The sequence below is a fragment of the Castanea sativa genome, chromosome 1 (assembly GCF_040712315.1).
Source record: "Castanea sativa cultivar Marrone di Chiusa Pesio chromosome 1, ASM4071231v1".
Taxonomy (NCBI): Eukaryota; Viridiplantae; Streptophyta; class Magnoliopsida; order Fagales; family Fagaceae; genus Castanea; species Castanea sativa.
Window position 1 is genome coordinate 30,064,837 of NC_134013.1, and position 6,711 is coordinate 30,071,547.

At 36.0% G+C, this 6,711-nt stretch overlaps 1 long non-coding RNA gene across 1 annotated transcript; it reads right to left on the reverse strand.

Annotated features, from left to right (window-relative positions):
* LOC142621980 (uncharacterized) lies at positions 1–1,165 on the reverse strand. Its single transcript, XR_012841852.1, has 2 exons — positions 495–1,165; positions 1–166 (listed from the first exon to the last, which is right to left on the reverse strand). It is a non-coding gene; the product is annotated as an uncharacterized LOC142621980 (long non-coding RNA).
* Positions 1,166–6,711: the final 5,546 nt, after the last annotated feature.

Here is a 6,711-nt window from a genome sequence, read left to right on the forward strand (position 1 = left end):
TTATTAAACACCATAATTGATAATTATTTCATAAGAGTACATAATATTCATGAAGTCCCATTCAGTGGGCTTCGATTCTTATTACACTCTTCTTTATTTATTATATATATGGCTAGGCATGCATGCACTCCATTTGGTCTGATCTCAGATAAGTGCTCCTCCAGCCCTGCAAGCAATTTAACAGAAATGTTAGGTTACAAAAAACTGAAGATAAAAGTCAAGACTTGTACTTTCAGGTAAATGCTTCTTTAGTGGCTTGTAACTTTTCATTTTTGTGCTTATTTTTCGAAAAGAAAAGTCTAATACGATGATAAATTATCACTAATAATTCTAAAATTTAATTTATTAGAAAATAATAAATTTAATCACCTAATTATTATTCTAACAAATATAGAACTAAAATTTATGTTTGTAATGCAAAACAAATTTAGCAATAAGAAAAAATAAAAATATTTTTGATAGAATTTAAGTGTGAAGTGTGTAATAATTATTACCCATTCATGTTTAGTCGCTGTCACTTCCGCTGCTGCTGTCACCGCAACTCTTCTTGCTTGACTTGGACTTCTTCTTGTATGAAATCTTCTCCTTCTTATACTCAGACCCCTTAATTTCTTTCATTTTCTTCTCACTCTTCATTTGGCAAGCCATACTGGTGCCATGAGATGCATGATTTTCTTTCATTTTCTTCTCAGTCTTCATCTGGCAAGCCATGCTGATGCCTTGAGATGCATGGTGACCATTGGCTTGGCCATGGCCATAATTAGCATGGACCATGGCTTGGTGGTCAGAGAGGTGACCAAGACCATTGGTTTGGCTATGGTGCTTATAAGCCTCATGAGTTTTGGACATGGTGTGGTCTGGGTGGTGGCTCTGGATTTGACCATAATACTGAGCCTGTGTTTTAGCCATGTTGTGGTCTGGGTTGTAGGCATGGGTTTGGCCATGCTTGTAACTCTCACTATTGGCCATTCCATAGCCATAGCCTCCATGGTGATTTCCTTTCATTCCGCAGCTACTCATATCAGCCACCTTGTGCCCATTCGAGCTTTCGTGGCATTTTTGCTGACAAGTTTCGTATTTGGGCTTGAAGCACTGCATTGAGGCCATGGCAACTGAAGCAAGTGGATATCACTCTAGCTCTGTGTTTCTCTTGTGATAATTGCTTGGTACTGCAAGGCAGTGCAAGAGCTCTTAAATAGGGAAAGCGAAAGTGGATTTTTGTGTTTTTTTTATAAGAAAGCTTCAATTATTTTCTTTCATAAAATTAATTAATTAACAAAAGTGAGATTCTTTCAGATTTCTATATTATCCAAGTTTTGAATCTGCTTTTATGATATGGCCGTAGCATCCAAGACAAACACAATCTATTTTTTAACTTGAAAATGCACATGGAAATAGAATAAAATCCCCATTTCTATATGAGCAAGGTTAAGAGCACAAATTTTTTTTAGTACTTGGCTAAGGTTTTTTTTTTTTTTTTGAGGGGGAAGTACTTGCTAAGTTGGTAAATTATGATTGTAATAATATTTTTTTTCCTCCTATGTTGGTAAATTATGATTGGCAAATTAGCTAATTCTATTCATTTACAAAATTAAAAGACACTACAAAGGATAGCAGGAAAATCCAACAAGTACTTACATATATAGAAACAATAAATTTATAAAAGGATAAACAAATTTTAATCTAAGAAAGAAAAAGACAAAATTTTTCATACTATTTATTTATTTATTTTACAACTGTTAAAATATCACTTCCAAGACATTAATTTTACTATACATTAATAATCAAAATAATTAAGTTATATTGTAAAAATCAAAAGCTATGAAAATTTTCATATCTTTAAACTTATGTTTCTATATATGTTAGCACATGTCCCAAATGACATTACTTCTTTCCATTCAAAGGAATCTGTTCCGGGCGCATTGAAAACGCTTTAGACGTATGGTAGGGTAGAGGCTGTGTCCCAACCTATACTACTTGGTCTCTTATGAGAATCCAATCCCCCAACACTACCACACCACAACGATCATTGAAGTCCAATAAATAAAAAATGCAATTTTTGTTTTTATTTATTTATTATTATTTAAAATGTCCATGTTGCACTCTCTTCTCTCAAGGGTATATAGCCTAGAAATTTCAAGATCTCTTCCTTTTCAATTCAATTTAACAAGATTTTTTTGGGACATTGAAGGCAGTGGATATGGGAATTTGTTTTCTTTATTGGAGTGGAAGAATATAAACACAATAAAATGCATTAGGCTTTAAGGTTCTGCTTTCTGTGGTAACGTTTTATTCTAGTATTATAGTCATACACTTTGGCTAAGTTTGTCAATATGGTGGATTAGACCAGCCTAAGGTTTGCCCTTATGCCATGAGCATGAACTATCTTCAATGCAATTCGTAAAATAAATACAAGAAAAAGCAAGTTACTAAATTAATTTTTCAAGTTATGGCGTCCAAAGTAAAAATTCAAAATGTTTAAATTTCATGGTCGTTGACCAAAGTTGACCAATTTCCTTACTATTGTCTTGTTTCCTGATTGATTTTTCACATTTATTCCAATATATCTGTTTGTAAGAAATTTTTTCACATGATTGCACCTCCAAAATCAAGATCCTCTTCATTTTCTTGAAATTGAGAGGATCATATTCACTGTCAAAATTTTGTTTTGTTTTGTTTTTGTTTTTTTGTTTTTTTTTTATATATTAATAATGTAAGGGCACATTTCACTCCATAGCCCAAATGGAATGGACAATGGCCCAAAGAGCACTAAACAATGAATTTGTTAGATAGTGGGCCTGATAATGAACGTTAAATAAGTTAGGTGATGTGCTAGTTGTAGATGCTCATTTTTTGGAAGTCCAGCAAGAAGAAGAAGCCCAACAACGTGGGCAGAATAAAGTGGGATAGAAAAGCCATTAAGCCTAAGTGGCAGGAATGATGGATCATGAGTCCATAAAACAAACAAATGGACTTTGAAGAAGTAAATAGGCCTAAAAAGGCTTGGAAAAAGAGAAGTGGCAAACCCATGGGCTGTATGGATGTAGAAAAGTGAAAATGGGCCACAACTGCCACAGTAGGCCTAAAGTAATGTAAGTAAAGAAAATAAGGGGCAATGGAGAACCTATAAGCCCTAAGGATGAAGTATAAAATACTTGGGTCAAGGAAGCCCAAGGAGTTAGTAAGAAACCCATGGGAATCACATAATTAGAAATGACCAAAATTGCCCAAAAGGAAGTAAGCGGGACGCGGGAGCCTACAAGTAATGTAGTAAAAGGCCCAATGAGTTTATTGGGCCATTAGAAAAGGGATGAACAGCAAGCCCAAAGAGGCCCAACAGTCATGGATCAAGTAAACATCATGACAGGCATAACAAAATGATGTGATAGGAAGTAATAGCAAGGCTCAGAATAGAAGACGGAGAATGGTACTAAGGAGGAGAAGCCCACAATCGGGAAAAGCCCAGCAAGCCATAAAGAATGAGAAATCAATAAAGCAGCTCATGCTGTAAGAAGTCAAGAACAAACGGCAGAACAAGCAGACAGACTTTTAGACAGCGGTAAGCGCATGAGCAGCAGACAGATTTTGTACGAGCATGGAAGTAAGGCACGCGCAAGGCCCAGACACCACTAGCCTGTACCCAGCCAATACAGGAAGTGGTGGGTCATGGGTCAGAGGTAAGAGGGCATGGTTTGGCGGTGGGGAGGGGGGAAAACCTATTTTTGTGTTTCTAGCTCAGGCTCTTTTGGAGGTAGTGTCCTACTGGGATGACATATCGCTCAAAAGAAGCAAAATTGAGTTGGAACCACTAGGTGCATGCCATGAGGGATGGAGAGGAAGAGAGTACTTACACCGTATCAGGTAAGAATGCCACGGCAAGCACACAAAAAAAAAATAGTCTTCTTTGTTTGGTGAGGTGGAGTGGTGCGGCCAGCACAGGTAAGTGGCGCTGGTTGGGCAATTGACTAATCAGTAATGGTCGGCAAGGACGCCCACACCAGACAAAGACGGTTAAGGGCTAAAATGGTAAAAGCCACCCGCGGCAGGCATTATATAAAGAGCCCCTACTGTGCACAGGAAGGGGGGATGACGGACAGTAATCTAAAAACAGAGAGAACCACAAGGACTAGGAAAAAACACGAAAAGGTAGAAAAAGGAGAGGGAAAAAAGAAAGAAAGAAAGAAAGAATCAGAGAGAAAAGGAAAGACAAAAAAGAGAGAATAGTACAGGAGGCATGCACTGGAATAGGATGATTTCCCTCTCTCCCTCTCAAACCACACTCTTTGCTAAAGGCAAGATGCTCCTCTGGGCACAAGTCATTTAGGGTTCATTCCCTCAAAGCAGTTAATTTCTCCACTGGAGAGGTTATTCGCATCGAGGAAATGGTTTTCCTTCTTGACTTAGATCCTGCGACATAACTCCACACGGTAGATTAATATTTCTTTGAGATTCAATAAGCTTATTATCACCTGTTTCGTATTTATTCGTATTGCCCTCTCATAAAACATGTGTTTCTTGTAATGACTCATTATTTATTTTGTCTAAGTAGTGAATAAAGCTTTGTTATTGTCTTTGTTATATTTGTTTGCCGTAATTGTCATAACAGCTCTGCCTGCTAGAGGCATATGATCAAAGCCTGGGCTGAATCAGGCATAGTTTGCACACAAGCCGGACTAAGATGAGTTGCAATTGGACCGGTCCCAACTCCCTGATCCTGAATACCTTGGGCCTAGTATAGCAGGAACCAATTCAGCCCAATACCACTCAAAAGGCCCACTACACTAATTAATGTCTAAATAAACAAGATAAACAGTTTGGATAAAGAAAAATGCTCCTCGGTCAAGTCTGAGGAAGGTTTGTTCTTATATATATTTCTCTTGGACTTATACAAATGTTCGAGTCCTTAATTACACAATACTTTTTCTTCTTTTAGTCTCAGATGCCCTCTCCTGTAATGGGGTTCTTCCCTTTTATATGTCTATCTTTTCTTTCATCCCAGCCTTCCATATGTAGATCAGATTACTTATCTTCTTGATACTTGTCCCATCAACATCTTTTTGAAATCTTTGTGGGTAGCTGTAAAGCTGGGAACTACTATTCAGGTATCACTTCCACATTAATGCGGCTAGAAGGTTAGATGCAGAGTATTCAATGAGGTGATAGCAGTTTTATACCTAGATCTTTCTCATCTCTCTAGTGACTCATATCTCACTGAAGTTTATCATTCTAAGCATGGTTGCCCATTGCCTAGGGCTTGATGGGTGGTCGAACTTCAAGTCTCTAATTTACCGCCGGAGGAAGGGTAGCTCCTCGAACAACATCACTTGTTCACTATGACTCGACCTCTTCTTTGGCTCAATAACCTACCCATCTTCGCTAATACTTATCTGTCCTTGGGCTATCTGATGTCTTTGGACGCGGCTCACGACCCAATATCCTTATATGGGCCCTTCATCCCTACAAATAATATGACATCATATACAACTCTAAATTTGTTAAATTTAATCTTAATCATGAAATAAAATTTCTACATTTAACTTAAATGTTGAGGATTCAATAAAGAATTAACAATGAAAATATTCATGGTTGCAAAACCTAGTTTTGATACTACTTATGATTTATATACTTGTTCCATAGTTGAAAATGGTAAAGTTCAATTACAATATATATATATATATATATATATATATTCATGATCCATGAATTCTTACAAATAAGGTTTGTTTACCATTAAACAAATATAATCAATTTGAAAAGATTAATGTACTTTTTGAGGATCTAGAACTAAGTTAAGAATAAGTAATTCTATTGCATCTTCACTAAATAAATAGTTTATTTATTTTAATTAAGAATCAATTGTAGCTAAACAACAAAATCTAATTTTCAATGATGCTTATTTATAAAGATATTGTATATGCCCAAAAAAAGTACATATTTATTTTCTTAGGGAGAGATATTGATATCAAAAGAGATACTAACATTGAATCTAGTGCTCATTAGCAAGTGTATTATTTTGCTTAAACTAACTAATTAAAAACTTTAAACAATGAAGAAGAGAAATGGACCCTATGAAATAAAATCTTAACAAGAAAATGGACTTTTTTTCATTTAAATATTCCTAGGTTTGTCCGCGATTAGCCTAATATATATATTTACCCTTCAATAGATAAAGTATAATAAACAGGTAGCTTAGTAGTAAAAATGTAGTTGGCTTAGGGCTTTAAGCCATATATAGATGTAAATTGCTAATTAAGGATGACATATATTAATCCTCTATGTTCTTTCTCTTTCACATTTTCTCTTTATTTTGTTCTTATTTTGTACATTTCAACACAATTAATGAGAGAAATGGACTATGATACACATAAGAAATAAAATCTTATTTAGAAGGTTGATTAATAAGAGAAAACCAATGAAATGGAACACAATTCACGGAAAGGGTACTCTTATCCTGAAAGGAATTTAGTAATTGAATAAAAGTTTACAACCTAATTCAAATTTTTAAACCAATACTCTACTTGATAGATTATTTTAGGGCTGTCCATCTCACCCATCAACCCGCCCGTACCCGATCTGACAGCTCCGGTGGTCGGACGTGGGTCTTGAGCTCCAAAACCCGACGCCGGTGGTTCGGTTTCGGTTCCCTTCCTTCAAAACCCATTCAACCCGACCTGCCCAAAGAGAGAACGACCTGCTGCAATTTTCAAGCTT